Here is a 16,586-nt window from a genome sequence, read left to right on the forward strand (position 1 = left end):
TTGCTCTTACTGTAGCTTGGACTATGGAGTAGCTAGCTAGCTACTTTTGCAAAAGCCCATTGCATGAATAGTAAGGCAGCACCCTGAACATTTGCCCAAAGTTTGGTGTTGGTTTTGAACTGAACCATAGCTATCTAGCTATGTTTTTTGGAAAAATGTAGGACTGGCATTTGCACATGAACCAGCTATCATTAGCTAGCTTTGGTGTCGAGGTCAACTGTTTGGCTCTAGCAAGCTAGCTAATGGCTGAAGTTATTTGTGTAAAAAACCTTCCATAAACAAATATAGCTAACTACCTTTATTTGCCTGTTCATTAGCTAGCTAGCTAGCATTCAGCTGACTGGTGTTAGCTAGCTAGCTACAGATGCTAGCTGCTGGACTTTGGACAAGCAAGCTAACATTAGCTAACAGCAGCTGTGTTGTTGCCAAGCAACCGAGTTGCTGACCTGGTTATATAGAACTCTGAGATTTGGCTGAAAATATGTTAGCATTGTCAGAAATGCTACAAAAAGGTAGCACATCGTTGTTTCTTAACGAATGGAAATGTGCAGGTGATAGTGATTAAATTATACATTTAATCAAAACTGTTGCCCCTACAAACTTATAGAGTCCGAAAGGTGGCAAGGGCAAGTCTAATGGTCACTTTATGGACGCTGTAGTTTCGTTCTTATCCAACGCCTAGATATTGAGCTAGTTCTGGGCAAGAAATGGTATTTGTTTCCTAATGCTAATGACCCTGTTAAAAATCCGGTATGTGGTTCTCGGTAACGGACGGACCTATTTGACGAGAGGTGGGGAGTGTGTTGTGCACCTCCAATCGAGATTGGTGTCATATTAGCTTAGATATGATGGTAGGGAGATTTATATTTAACATTGAGCTTCAATCAATGCCTATATATTGTGAGGGATATTGAATAAACCCATTCCTGGAAACACAATGAAGGACATACTGTGATACATTTATGTAACCATAGTCCAGCAATGACTTTGCTACCCGGCTGTGCCGGTCTTGACACCTTAACACTGCCATAAATTAGAGAGGAGGAGAATCTATCTCTGGCCCTCTAGTATTTTGAAAGGAATGCCTTTGTTTCAGAGACTTTTTGCCGCCAAAAAACTTAAACATCCAACAATGAACATTGGGACAATATATTTCAACATCCAAATGTTCGGAATGATGAGAAATTGGATATGGAAAATGAATGTCTATTTTGTGATGTCATTAAAAATGGTATAAAGGCGTTATAACGAAAACATTGTGACTTGAAGAGCTTTTACACTGTGTATATCAGGATTACATCCTTTACCTTGTGTAGAAAATATCAAGGAGGAAGACAATGTTTTCCTGAAGATAGGAATGTGATTTTAGCTTTCTAACAAGATCATAGTGATGATAATACTTTTGTCTCGTAACTAGCCACACCTGAGTGAGCTCAGAGAGCGTGTCAGTATGACGGAAACGCCCCTCTTTACCAGAGTGCATAAAAGATTGAGTTAAGAATTATTAGATCAGACTAGACGGACCTCAAGCTGCAGTCCCGACCCTGAAAATCAACACGAGGTGAAGACGACAAAGTTGCCTCCACTAACAATCAACGTTACGGCTGAGTAGCTGTTCTAAGTACTGTATCTAAGAAGGTGAATTTAAGTGGGACCATCCTGATACTCTCTTCAAACCATTGTCTACTACACTGCTCTCATCACCTCACAGGGGATCATCGACACGGCTGATTAGCTGTCCTCAGAAGACCACTTCCAGAATGAGTGAAAGTAAGCAGACAACTAAGAAGAAGGACACTGTGACCTCTTGTGGACAATCTGAGCCTTACATCTAAAAGGCCATCCGAAAGAGAAGCCCCAATCGACCCCTTCCCACGAAGGCCTGGGTCCAACAGAGATACACAACTAAGACCTCCAACACATAAATACATGCATTACTTCTTACCAAACAGGCGGCAGTTCGGGGCAAGGTATTAGGATTACTGTGAGCGGAGGTCCATGTGTATCCAAGTGTTTTCTTTCTCTCTCTCTCCCTCTCTTTAACTCACCATCTTTTGTAACAAGTGTCATATTGTGTTAGTCAGCTAGGGACCCGTTTTCATTGTATTAAGTTTCTAATCCCTACATATACTGTGTACGTGTTTGTATCTTGTGTTATCATTTTTAATTAGTTAGTAAATTTACATTTTAGTCATTTAGCAGATGCTCTTATCCAGAGCGACTTACAGTTAGTTAGTGAGTGCATACATTTTCATACTGGCCCCACTTGGGAAACAAACCCACAACCCTGGCGTTGAAATCGCCATGCTCTACCAACTGAGCTACAGGAGATACATTTAAATAATTAAATACATTTGTGTGGTACGGAATGATCAGTAAGACCCGGGTTCATGCAGACTTAAAGAGTCTACGACTTTCAGAATGAGACTGATATGAGGTAAATTATTAATAAATGACAGTTAAATGACGAGATATCTAGATATTTTTAGAGTTAATTCGGGAAACGGTAACTCGTTAAACAACTTTTGCCATGGTGCCCCAAATCAAATCAAATTGTATTTGCCAAATGCGCCGAATACAACAGGTGTAGACCTTACAGTGAAATGCTTACTTACAAGCCCTTTTCCAACAATGCAGTTTTGAAGAAAAAAAATTGACAAGTAAAAAATAGCAAATAATTAAAGAGCAGCAGTAAAATAAAATAACAGTAGGGAGGCTATATACAGGGGGTACCGGTACAGAGTCAATGTGCGGGGGCACCACTTAGTCGAGGTAATTGAGGTAATATGTACATGTGGGTAGAGTTAAAGTGACTATGCATAGATAATAAAAAGAGTAGCAGCAGCGTAAAAGAGTGGGTGGGGGTGGGGGCAATGAAAATAGTCCAGGTAGCCATGATTAGCTGTTCAGGAGTCTTATGGCTTGGGGGTAGAAGCTGTTAAGAAGCCTTTTGGACCTAGACTTGGCGCTCCGGTACCGCTTGCCGTGCGGTAGCAGAGAGAACAGTCTATGACTAGGGTGGCTGGAGTCTTTGTCAATTTTTAGGGCCTTCCTCTGACACCGCCTGGTATAGGGGTCCTGGATGGCAGGAAACTTGGCCCCGGTGATGTTTTGGGCCGTACGCACTACCCTCTGTAGTGCCTTGCGGTCAGAGGCCGAGCAGTTGCCATACCAGGTGGTGATGCAATGAGTCAGGATGCTCTCGATGATGCAGCTGTATAACTTTTTGAGGATCGGAGGACCCATGCCAAATCTTTTCAGTCTCATGAGGGGGAATAGGCTTTATCATGCCCTCTTCACGACTGTCTTTGTGTGTTTGGACCATGATAGTTTGTTGGTGATGTGGACACCAAGGAACTTGAAGCTCTCAACCTGCTCCACTACAGCCCCGTCGATGAGAATGAGTTAATTGTTACATAATTAATTTAATCTAGTAACAATTAAACATAGTAGGTAATTATTCGATAAATAGTAGTCATCACAGTAATGAAAGTCACGTCACGACAACACCTACTCATTCAAGGATTTTTCTTTATCAACCAGCTTCATGAGGTAGTCAACTGGAATGCATTTCAATTAATATGTGTGCCTTCTTAAAAGTTTATTTGTGGAATTTATTTCCTTCTTAATGCGTTTGAGCCAATCAGTTGTGTTGTTAGAAGGTAGGCGGGGGGGGGGGATTGGGTATACAGAAGATAGCCCTATTTGGTAGAAGACCAAGTCCATATTATGGCAAGAACAGCTCAAATAAGCAAAGATAAATGGCAGTCCATCATTACTTTAAGACATGAAGGTCAGTCAATACGGAACATTTCAAGAACTTTGAAAGTTTCTTCAAGTGCAGTCTCATAAACCATCAAGCACTATGATGAAACTGGCTCTCATGAGTACCGCCACAGGAATGGAAGACCCAGCGTTACCTCTGCTGCAGAGAATAATTTCATTAGAGTTGCCAGCCTCAGAAATTGCAGCCCAAATAAATGCTTCACAGAGTTCAAGTAACAGACACATCTCAACATCAACTGTTCAGAGGAGACTGTGTGAATCAGGTCTTCCTGGTCGAATTGCTGCAAAGAAACCACTACTAAAGTACACATTAGACCGGTGGAAATTTGTCCTTTGGTCTGGAGTCTAAATTGGAGATTTTTGGTTCCATCCGCCATGGCTTTGTGCGACGCGTTGTGGGTGAACGGATGATCTCCGCATGTGTATTTCCCACCGTAAATCATGGAGGAGGAGGTGTTATGGTGTGGGGGTGCTTTGCTGGTGACACTGTCTGTGATTTTTTTAGAATTCAAGGCATACTTAACCAGCATGACTACCACAGCATTCTGCAGCGATACGCCATCCCATCTGGTTTGGGCTTAGTGGGCCTATCATTTGTTTTTCAACAGGACAATGACCCAGCACACCTCCAGGCTGTGTAAGGGCTATTTTACCAAGAAGGAGAGTGATGGAGTGCTGCATCAGATGACCTGGCCTCCACAATCCCCTGACCTCAACCCAATTGAGATGGTTTAGGATGAGTCGGACCGCAGAGTGAAGGAAAAGCAGCCAACAAGTGCTCAGCATATGTGGGAACACCTTCAAGACTGTTGGAAAAGCATTCCAAGTGAAGCTGGTTGAGAGAATGCCAAGAGTGTGCAAAGCTGTCATCAAGGCAAAGTGTGGCTATTTGAAAAATCTCCAATATAAAATATATTTTGATTTGTTTAACAATTTTTTGGTTACTACATGATTCCATATGTGTAATTTCATAGTTTGTATGTCTTCACAATTTTTTAAAAATGTAGAAATAATACATAATAAAAATAAAGAAATAAAAATAAAGAAAAACCCTGGAATGAGTACCGGTACTAGTAGTGCATATGACAACATATAAGACATATACCATATAAATGTTCCTTACATGTTTCAGGAGTACCCATATAATAATTACTATATGGGTTGTCTGCCAGAAGAAGGCATTGTTCTACCCCCCATTTTCTCTCTCTCTCACACACCCTTTACTAAACACTACACTAAAATACAGAGGGGACTCATGCCTCTTCAATGCACCCTTTTATTATTGTCACACAAATCATTTTTCAATTAGGAAATAATCTGCTACTTTAGATACACACATTACCGTTACTGTTCAGCCATGTAAAAGGAGGGAGGGAGCGAAGACGGGCATTGAAACAGGGCATCAGCCATGACCTGTTGTAATAAGCGTGTGATGAATCTGAACTGACCCTGGGCTCAGTGGTACTGTCAAGGTGGAGGAAATTAAAGCATTGTAATTATTCTGTCCTGCAGGGCTGTGCTGGTGACAGGGAGATAATCATCAAAGTGCGTTGCAGCAGGTGCTCTTGCCACATGCTCGCTGTAAAAAAGGTGTACTGTCGTCAGCTGGTAGCATTGTTTACCTGTTTAGCCAATGCATATCATCTCCTAATTACCAGATTGCCAGCCACTGTAATCATTGCACGTTTGTAGCCAGTATTATGAGTGTTTTGTGCATGCTACTTCCATAAGAATCTGTGTTATGTTAAAGCTAAGGTAGTAAGTTTGTTGAAGATTCGAGATGGCCTGGTGCGCTCACTCATGCGCCCTTGATTTACGGTCTTGTAACCTAGTAATGGTTTCTCCTTAGATCTGATAAGATCTCTAGCTGGCAGGAGAGACAGGGTGATAAATCCTGACTGTCAGCCTCATCAGTGATTAGTCTCTTTCTGTTGAGATGTTTACATCTATAGGACTGTGAATATCTCTGATGTTTTATGTTGTAATGCCATGCAATTTATTAGGATATGTAAAGATCCAATGAAACCATGAAGCTCACTTGTGTGGTGGTGACCAAGAGCCAATAAAACTCTAGATATGGACACATCTGCCTTGTTTTTGCCGGACAGCCTGAAGTGAGTCAGAACCTTAACAATCAGCATTAAGTAGTAGTAGGTGAGGGCATTTAGAGCCGACCACTCAGATGAAGTTTTTTCACACTCTCTGATTGTCGTTTCATCGTGTACCACTTTCTTTCAATTAGTATTTTTTTGTAATCGCTGATGCTCATTTAATAATAACTCTCTTTTATGTTTAAAAACATATGCTACCAGTGTCCCGATAATGTCGAGAGTTTGGCTATGCATCCACTGCCCTCTGACATCAAGACCTATTGAGCGATCCTGCAAGTAGATGCCTCTGAAATCTAATTTGGGAGTCCTGCCAGCATGAGGACCAGTCTTGTCCTCTGTCCCAGTTACTTTATTGCAATAAAATCATTGATGATGAAATCCTCTTCATCATGGCTTTAGCCAGAGGAGGCTGCTTATTTCCACTAACAAAGGCTGAGGCTCCTATTGTATAAGATATTGCAGACATGTAAAGCAAGCACATGTCTTGACATGCCCTCTTTCTAACAGGGCTGAAATCAGTTCCTTTTTAGAATGGCTTCATCCCACTTTTTATATTGCTAGTCCGTACAGTGGATCTGTACAAAGTCCACAATGCCAATCTAGTACCTTGAAGTCACCATATACTGTATTGTTGCATTGTTTTTCTCTGCAAATTTTCTAACCATTGGCGTCGGCTAATGGGGATCCCAATAAAATAAAAAATTGAAAAGGTAGATGCAATAAGTGGAGGTAGAAGTGATGATGTCTATCCACAAACTGCACTGCGAAAATAAACTGAAGGGTGAAAAAGTGAAGGTCATTATTAGCTAGTGTTACTGTCACATGCTGTCGTCAATCATCACTGTCTTGCGTCAGTAGTGGTTTTCATGTTCACAGATCATAGTATCTTTTCATAAAAAAAAAACAAAAAAATAGGGGGTAGATCAGCTTTAATAATTCAGATAGATTGTAACTTCCATCAATGTAATTGTCTGCATCACTTCCAATCCCCCATATGTTTTTTTTTTCTCGCAAATATATATATACACACACACACACACACACATATACACATATACACATACATACACACACATACATATATATATATACATATATATATATATATATATATATATATATATATATATATATATATATATATATATATATATATATATATATATATACACACACATACATCAATACACACACACATATCCTTTTTAAAATTATATTTCCCTTCATTACTTTCCAACCCCACCACCCCTTCCCCAATTGGAGTAAACTAGTGAACAACAATGCTACTTCCAGCCCATACATACTATATACATTTTATGGACAGTCAAATTCTACAATAATTATATTTAGTTTGTTTTTACTCCTGAACTTCCTCCTGTCATTGTCATGATGTCCATCTGGTTTGCTTCTATATGCCATATTTTTCTAACTGTGCTCTTTCACAAAATATCTAAACCTATAACCTATAGACTTATTATGGACACAGTATGCTTTACATTAGTTATCTTGTTGTTATTAGTTGTTGTTATTAGTCCCATCCTTCAGCTCCATTCAACACCTCCCATCTATCTCTTAACACCATCCATATTGGATTTCTATTTGCCATATATTTTTCAAATGTACTGTGATGTTTTACAAAAGTTCTGATCCTTTCTATTCTCATTGTTTCTACAGATCGTAAATTGAAAATAAACATTTTTGCTAAAAGTATTATTATATTATTGATCGATTGACTATGACTTTTCAGATCACCCAGTAGTGCTATCTGCAGGGTTAGCTCCAGGTAAATATTGCAATCCTTTTGTAATGATGTCATGTCATAGTATTGTATGGACCAGGGGAGAGTAAGTAGATAAGTGGTTTGCTGCCACAGAGTCTACATTCCGTTATGTCAAAGGAGATTACTGATGGAGTAATAACATCAAAGAAAGGGAGTGCCCATGGAGGTTTAACAGATGTTCGTGGAGAGACTTGTAACAGAGTGTATATATAGAGAGAGTGGACCTTTGTTCTGGAGTTAGGAAGATGGCAGAGGCAGGGCTATGTCCTTCGTCTGTTATAACTAACCATGGTACCATATTAAATATCTTATATGAACTCCCCATCAAAAGTGTCTAAGTACATCCTTACATTCGTAATCACGTGATACCCTAGAAACTCATCATAACACCTTTAGCCATTCCTGGACCTGTGTCCAAAAACAAGCTACAAATGGACAGTACCAAAACAAATGATCTAATGATTCTGTCTCTTCACAGCAAAAACTGCAGAGCTGGGAAGATAGTATCGCCCATATAAATAACATTCTATTGGTAGCAAGAATTGTATATAATAATAAATTGAAAAATTCTAAGTTTTGAATCCGGCTTCGTTTTGCGTATCAATTTATAAACAGTATGCCATGGAATCGGTACGTCAAAAATCTCTTCCCAACTATTTTGCAATCTATATTTAAAAAAAAAAAAAAAAAAAAGTTTTAGTCATTTAGCAGACGCTCTTATCCAGAGCGACTTACAGTTAGTGAGTGCATACATAATATTTTATATATATTTTAATTTATATATTTTTTTTTAATATATATTTTTTAATGTTTGTAATTTTTTTATATTATTTGATTTTTGTTATAATTAAAAAATATATATATATATATATTTTTTTTTTCATACTGGCCCCCCGTGGGAATCGAACCCACAACCCTGGCGTTGCAAACACCATGCTCTACCAACTGAGCTACATCCCTGCCGGCCATTCCCTCCCCTACCCTGGACGACGCTGGGCCAATTGTGCGCCGCCCCATGGGTCTCCCGGTCACGGCCGGCTACGACAGAGCCTGGATTCTAACCAGGATCTCTAGTGGCACTGCGCCACTCGGGAGTACATATATGGGACGGCTGTCAATCCTTTGGTCCTTAAATGAAACTGGTATACTTTTTTATTTATCACAATTTTCTTTAACCAATTATATTCTTTAATGAAGGGCCGACAGACAAGTTCCTTACTTTTTCCCCCTTCCACTTTACTTTTCCATTTTTGTGGTAATGGTGCAATTATTTGGTTGTAATTTTGGGTAGGCAGACATTTCCATATGTTTTTGTTAGCTGCATGTGCGACATAACTCCACCAGTCCTACCGATAATATCATTTACGAAGATTATACCTTTTTTAAATATTCTGTCAAAAAAAAAGTTTTTTTATCAATTAGTATATTTGAGTTTAACCACAATATTTGTTGCATTATTTGTTCTGTCGTTTATGGAGGATTATATTGAAATTGCAACCAACTTTCTATGGCTTGTTTTAGAAATAATGATATTTGGGAGATTATTTCCTTTTCAAATAATTTAAAGTGAGAGGTTGTAATCTGAATAAAGGGAAAAAGGCCATTCTTGAACATTGGGTGAGACAATCTTACTAATTTGCTAGAGAACCAGTTCGGATTTAAGTATAACTTTTGTATGACTGAAGCTTTTAGTGATAAGTCTAATGCTTTATTATTTAATCATTTCTGTCCTCCGAATTCATATTCATTATATAAATAGGCCCGTTTAATTTTGTCTGGTTTGCCGTTCCAAATAAAATGGAATCTTTTTTTCTCATATAATTTAAAAAACTGTTCGCTAGAGATAGGCAAGACCATAAGCAAATTGGTAAACTGGGATAATACTAAAGAGTTAATCATGGTGATCTTTCCACAAATTGACAGGTATTTACCTTTCCAATGTAGCAAGATCTTATCTATTTTTGCTAACTTTCTATTAAAATGTATTGGAGTGAGATCATTTATTTCATTGGCGATATGTATTCAGAGTATATCCACATCACCATCAGACCATTTTATTGCTAAACTACATGGTTATATATATATATTTTTTTTTATTCATCCAATACGTAATATAGTACATTTATCATAATTTGGTTGTAATCCAGAGAGGTTAGAAAATATATCTATATCCTCTATGAGGCTGTGGAGGGATTCAAGTTGTGGATTTAAAAGAAAACATGAATCATCAGCGTACAATGACACCTTTGTTTTTTAGGCCCTGGATTTCTAATCCCTTGATTTCTAAACCCCTACAACTCATCCAGAACGCCGCAGCCCGTCTGGTGTTCAACCTTCCCAAGTTCTCTCACGTCACCCCCCTCCTCCGCACACTCCACTGGCTTCCAGTTGAAGCTCGCATCCATTACAAGACCATGGTGCTTGCCTATGGAGCAGTGAGGGGAACGGCACCTCTGTACCTTCGGGCTCTGATCAGTCCCTACACCCAAACGAGGGCATTGCGTTCATCCACCTCTGGCCTGCTGGCTCCCCTTCCTCTGCGGAAGCATAGTTCCCGCTCAGCCCAGTCAAAACTGTTCGCTGCTCTGGCACCCCAATGGAGGAACAAGCTCCCTCACGACGCCAGGACAGCGGAGTCACTCACCACCTTCCGGAGACATTTGAAACCCCACCTCTTTAAGGAATACCTGGGATAGGATAAAGTAATCCTATAGGGTGAATGCACGAATTTGTGAGTTGCTCTGGATAAGAGCGTCTGCTAAATGACGTAAATGTGCCCTTGAGCAAGGCACTTAACCCTAATTGCTCCTGTAAGTCGCTCTGGATAAGAGCGTCTGCTAAATGACTAAAATGTAAATGTAAATGTTGATATTATTGTTGGATCTGATTTTAATACATAGATATGCCGATAGTGGACAACCTTGTTTCACTCCTCTTGACAGTTTAAAGCATTTTGAGAAATAGCCATTATTTACTATTTTACACCTAGGGTTACTATACATGATTTTAACCGAATTTAAAAGAGATTGTCCAAAATTGGAATGCTCCAGGCATTTATATATAAACCCCAGTCGTACTTTATCAAATGCCTTTTCGAAGTCTGCTATGAATAGTAGGCCTGGTTTCCCAGATTTTTCATAGTGTTCTATTGTTTCCAGTACTTGCCTTATATTATCTCCAATGTATCGCCCATGTAAAAAAAACCTGTCTGATTAGAATGAATAATGTCCGACAATACCTTTTTAATTCTATGCCCTATACATTTTTCTAGTATTTTTTTATCACAACACTGAAGTGTAAGGGATCACCAATTTTTTTAATGGATCTTTATATTTTCCACTTGTATCCTGTTTCAGTAATAATGAAATCAGACCTTCTTCTTGAGTGTCTGATAATCCACCATTTACATAGGAGTGGTTAAAACATGCTAATAGCGGTCCTCTGAGTATATCAAAAAAGGTTTGGTATACCTCGACTGGTATGCCATTCAACCCTGGAGTTTTCCCGGACTTAAAGTCTTTAATTCCATCCAGAAGTTCCTCCTCTGTAATTTCACCTTCACATGAGTCTTTCTGTATGGCTGTTTATTTTACATTATCAATAGAAAACAAATCTCTACAATTTGCTTCCGTTAGAGGAGATGGAGGCGACTGAAATGAAAACATATGCTTAAAGTACTTTGTTTCCTTCTTCAAAATATAATTTGGTGAATCATGGGTGACTCCGTCATTTGTAACCAGTTTCAATACATTATTTTTGGTAGTATTTATGTTGAAGATTTAAAAAAGAATTTGGTGCATTTTCCCCCATATTCCATCCAGTTTGCTTTATTTTTATAAAACATTACACTTGATCTTTCTTAAATAAGTTTCTGCATTTCTTTTTGTTTTTCCTCTAATTTGTTCTGAGCCTCTATGTTACATTTTTTATTGCTATCTATCTGTTCTGTTAGACCTTCTATTTCCTTTGTTAGTGTGGACTCTTGACCTAAATTGCTTTTGTTTTCGAGATTTGAATTGCATGGCCTCTAAAGGCACATTTAAAAGGTGTCCCATACAATAAGGGGATTTGCTGTACCTATGTTATGTCGGAAAAAATAAGTTATAAATGAATTAAAAACAAGTTATCATCCAATAGGCTTTGATTAAATTTCCAATATCCTCGCCCACGTGGAAATTCAGTAAGAGTAATGTACACTGCTCAAAAAAATAAAGGGAACACTTAAACAACACAATGTAACTCCAAGTCAATCACACTTCTGTGAAATCAAACTGTCCACTTAGGAAGCAACACTAATTGACAATACATTTCACATGCTGTTGTGCAAATGGAATAGACAACAGGTGGAAATTATAGGCAATTAGCAAGACACCCCCAATAAAGGACTGGTTTTGCAGGTGGTGACCACAGACCACTTCTCAGTTCCTATGCTTCCTGGCTGATGTTTTGGTCACTTTTGAATGCTGGCGGTGCTTTCACTCTAGTGGTAGCATGAGACGGAGTCTACAACCCACACAAGTGGCTCAGGTAGTGCAGCTCATCCAGGATGGCACATCAATGCGAGCTGTGGCAAGAAGGTTTGCTGTGTCTGTCAGCGTAGTGTCCAGAGCATGGAGGCGCTACCAGGAGACAGGCCAGTACATCAGGAGACGTGGAGGAGGCCGTAGGAGGGCAACAACCCAACAGCAGGACTGCTACCTCCGCCTTTGTGCAAGGAGGAGCAGGCGGAGCACTGCCAGAGCCCATCAAAATGACCTCCAGCAGGCCACAAATGTGCATGTGTCTGCTCAAACGGTCAGAAACAGACTCCATGAGGGTGGTATGAGGGCCCGACATCCACAGGTGGGGGTTGTACTTACAGCCCAACACCGTGCAGGACGTTTGGCATTTGCCAGAGAACACCAAGATTGGCAAATTCGCCACTGGCGCCCTGTGCTCTTCACAGATGAAAGCAGGTTCACACTGAGCACGTGACAGATGTGACAGAGTCTGGAGACGCCGTGGAGAACGTTCTGCTGCCTGCAACATCCTCCAGCATGACCGGTTTGGCGGTGGGTCAGTCATGGTGTGGGGTGGCATTTCTTTGGGGGGCCGCACAGCCCTCCATGTGCTCGCCAGAGGGAGCCTGACTGCCATTAGGTACCAAGATGAGATCCTCAGACCCCTTGTGAGACCATATGCTGGTGCGGTTGGCCCTGGGTTCCTCCTAATGCAAGACAATGCTAGACCTCATGTGGCTGGAGTGCGTCAGCAGTTCCTGCAAGAGGAAGGCATTGATGCTATTGACTGGCCCGCCCGTTCCCCAGACCTAAATCCAATTGAGCACATCTGGGACATCATGTCTCGCTCCATCCACCAACGCCACGTTGCACCACAGACTGTCCAGGAGTTGGCGGATGCTTTAGTCCAGGTCTGGGAGGAGATCCCTCAGGAGACCATCCGCCACCTCATCAGGAGCATGCCAAGGCGTTGTAGGGAGGTCATACAGGCACGTGGAGGTCACACACACTACTGAGCCTCATTTTGACTTGTTTTAAGGACATTACATCAAAGTTGGATCAGCCTGTAGTGTGGTTTTCCACTTTAATTTTGAGGGTGACTCCAAATCCAGACCTCCATGGGTTGATAAATTTGATTTCCATTGATAATATTTGTGTGATTTTGTTGTCAGCACATTCAACTTTGTAAAGAAAAAAGTATTTAATAAGATTATTTCATTCATTCAGATCTAGGATGTGTTATTTTAGTGTCCCCTTTATTTTTTTGAGCAGTGTATATGCCAATTATATGATGGTCCAACCGCATTCTGTCCCCTATCAACACTTTTTAAACTTTTGGTGCCAACGAGAATGACATAAGAAAGAAGTCAAGACGACTAGCTTGATTGAGTCTCTACCATGTATATCTCACTAGATCAGGATATTTAAGCCTCCATATATCTACTAGTTCTAATGTATCCATGACATTCACGATTTCCTTAAGAGCATGAGGGTGATTGTTTGTAGTGTGATTTCCTTTACGGTCCATTGAGCTATTTAAAACAGTATTATAATCTCCCACCATAATAAGAGTCCTGAATTGCTTGCAGAGTTGATAATTTATTATATATATTGTCAAAGAAGTGTGTATCATCATTATTTGGTCCGTAAAGGTTAATGAACCATATATTTTTATGGTCCAATAACATATTTAAAATAATCCATCTACCTTGCGTATATGTTTGGACAATTTGCACATTCGGATCGAAATTGCTGTTAATTAATATCATCACCCCTTTTGAGTTTCTTTGCCCATGGGAGAAGTATACCCCCCCCCCCCCCCCCCCCCCCCTTTTTCCACACAACGTAATCTAGAATTGTTGAATGAGTTTCCTGTAAACAATAGATATTATATTCCTTCTCTTGGAGCCATGTAAATATTGTTCTTATTTTGTTATTATCTGCTAAGCCATTACAATTATAACTGGCTATACTTGTTTCACCACATACCATAATGGAATAATAGTATCTTATATGACCTTTCTCATAGACAGACAAGGATTTTTCCCATGATGGCATTATGTATTCTGCATGTCAGGGGAATGAATGACACATTGTGACTAGTATGGAAAGTGGAAACCAGCTTTGCATCCAAAAGAATACTCCAGCATGAGGACAACTTGAGCTACTTTTGTAGCAATAGATTCAACAACAAAGAAATGAAGGACGAAAAATAGTAATGTAAATGCTTTTATAATGCTTATACAATGTTGCTTCATTGAAAGTGTTGCCATGGTCAGAGGACATTAATAGTTAATAAATGTGTTGTAAAAAATATAATGGGTAGAGTTTGGGTAGGACACCTCATGAGGCGAGTTTGAGGTACAAACTGTTGTTGAAAGATATCAGAATTTAATAAGTGAACAAAAGCAATTCACTACAGCAATTGCTGTCTGATAACCACAAAACAATGAAGGTTAGTAGTTAATTGAAAATGTCACCTGTTTTTAATAAGTTTCTTTTGATATTTTGATTTATGATATTGAGAGCAATATTGAGCAATGCTAGATTCTAAATCCCTTTTAATTCATCAGATTGACTTGTCAACCCAATCACTTGTCAACCCAGACTGAATATCGTGTGATCATGAATTTATAAAAAGTGACCCACATTTTATACCTTGCATGTTGGGTACTTAACCCTTAAATGGGTGTGACTTACAAAAGTCTGGTATACTGACTAATTGGATGTCTGGGCCCTTTTGGAGGTTCGGGTCTGATCTCTTCCTGATGAGTTGCTCTCTTCTTCTCCTGCTGCGACTGGCGGAATACATCCCTTCTTAATCAGAGAGCACATCCTTTAATAATGCCGTCATTAAGATAATTTCTCTCCTAGTGCTTTTCTCCCCTCACCTCTACAAATAGCAGTTAAGTCAAGACCAATGAGTGTCTCAACCTACTTTCTTGATTTACTTTGGAACATGTTCTCAGCTGACATCAACGCAAATCATTGGCCATCGTTGGCTTTTGACTGGCCTCTATCTGCCCCAAGGTCAATGCATGATTCTATCTCGAAGATCGGTAGGTGATAGCTCTGTTGAAATATATTTTTGAGCCATATTGCTTACATCCACATTATCGATCCCTTTCAGGTCTCCAACAGGGAAGGGGCTAGATGTTGATTTGGGATTCGGCATGAGACATAATTTTTGTTTTAGCATCTTATCGTAGACCTACTACGATGTTTCTTCCCTTTGCTCAGTAATGTTTTTATATCCCATATTGTAGTGTACAGTAAAAACATGGATAGCCTAGAACTCGCCTTTTGATGCCTTGGATCATAAGTGCTCACATAGCTCCTTTTAGGTCACACATTTTCAAGCCACCCATTGTTGCTTTATACCAGCCAATGAAAGGGAATAAAAATACTTCTTTTGAGCAGGTTTTCTTTTTTGTGACATGTTCCGGACAATTTCTTTCTTCACTTCGGCAAAGGTCCTTAGCTTTGGTATTACTTTAAATTAGATTATGGTTTCCACAAGGATCCTTTCACAAAATACATTTTCATATTTTTATAAGAGGGATTCTGAAGCTCTTGAGAGAATATTCCAACAAAATAATCTGCAGGTAGGTTTCAACAAATGTGTGGAATAGAATGACCAAAAACAATGACAGTCTGGAGTGGTTTGTAAGAGTGGTTTACTTTTGGTCTACTTGTTTCTGTGAGACAAAATCACATCTCATATTAAATCTGCACATATCACATAACAAAAATTTTAATAGCAGTGCAATGTTTTTGAAACAGTTTCAAGTTTTATTAGTTGTATGTACGGGATACCCATGGTATACACCGTCCAACGAAATGCTTACTTGCAAGTTCCTTCTCGACAATGCAACAACAATAACAAATAATAAAAGATAAGAATATGAACATAAAGTAAATGACTCAGTAGAATAGAATAAACATTTGAGCATACAGTTGAAGTCGGAAGTTTACATACATTTAGGTTGGCGTCATTAAAACTCGTTTTTCAACCACTCCACAAGTTTCTTGGTAACAAACTATAGTTTTGGCAAGTCAGTTAGGACATCTACTTTGTGCATGACAGAAGTAATTTTTCCAACAATTGTTTACAGACAGATTATTTCACTTCTAATTCACTGTATCACAATTCCAGTGGCTCAGAAGTTTACATACACTAAAGTTGACTGTGCCTTTAAACAGCTTGGAAAATTCCAGAAAATTATGTCATGACTTTAGAAGCTTCTGATAGGCTAATTGACACCATTTGAGTCAATTGGAGGTGTACCTGTGGATGTATTTCAAGGCCTACCTTTAAACTCAGTTCCTCTTTGCTTGACATCAATCAAAAGAAATCAGCCAACACCTCAGAAAAAACATTATAGACCTCCACAAGTCTGGTTCATCCTT

The sequence above is a fragment of the Coregonus lavaretus genome (assembly GCF_964263955.1).
Source record: "Coregonus lavaretus genome assembly, chromosome: 29".
NCBI classification, from domain to species: Eukaryota; Metazoa; Chordata; class Actinopteri; order Salmoniformes; family Salmonidae; genus Coregonus; species Coregonus lavaretus.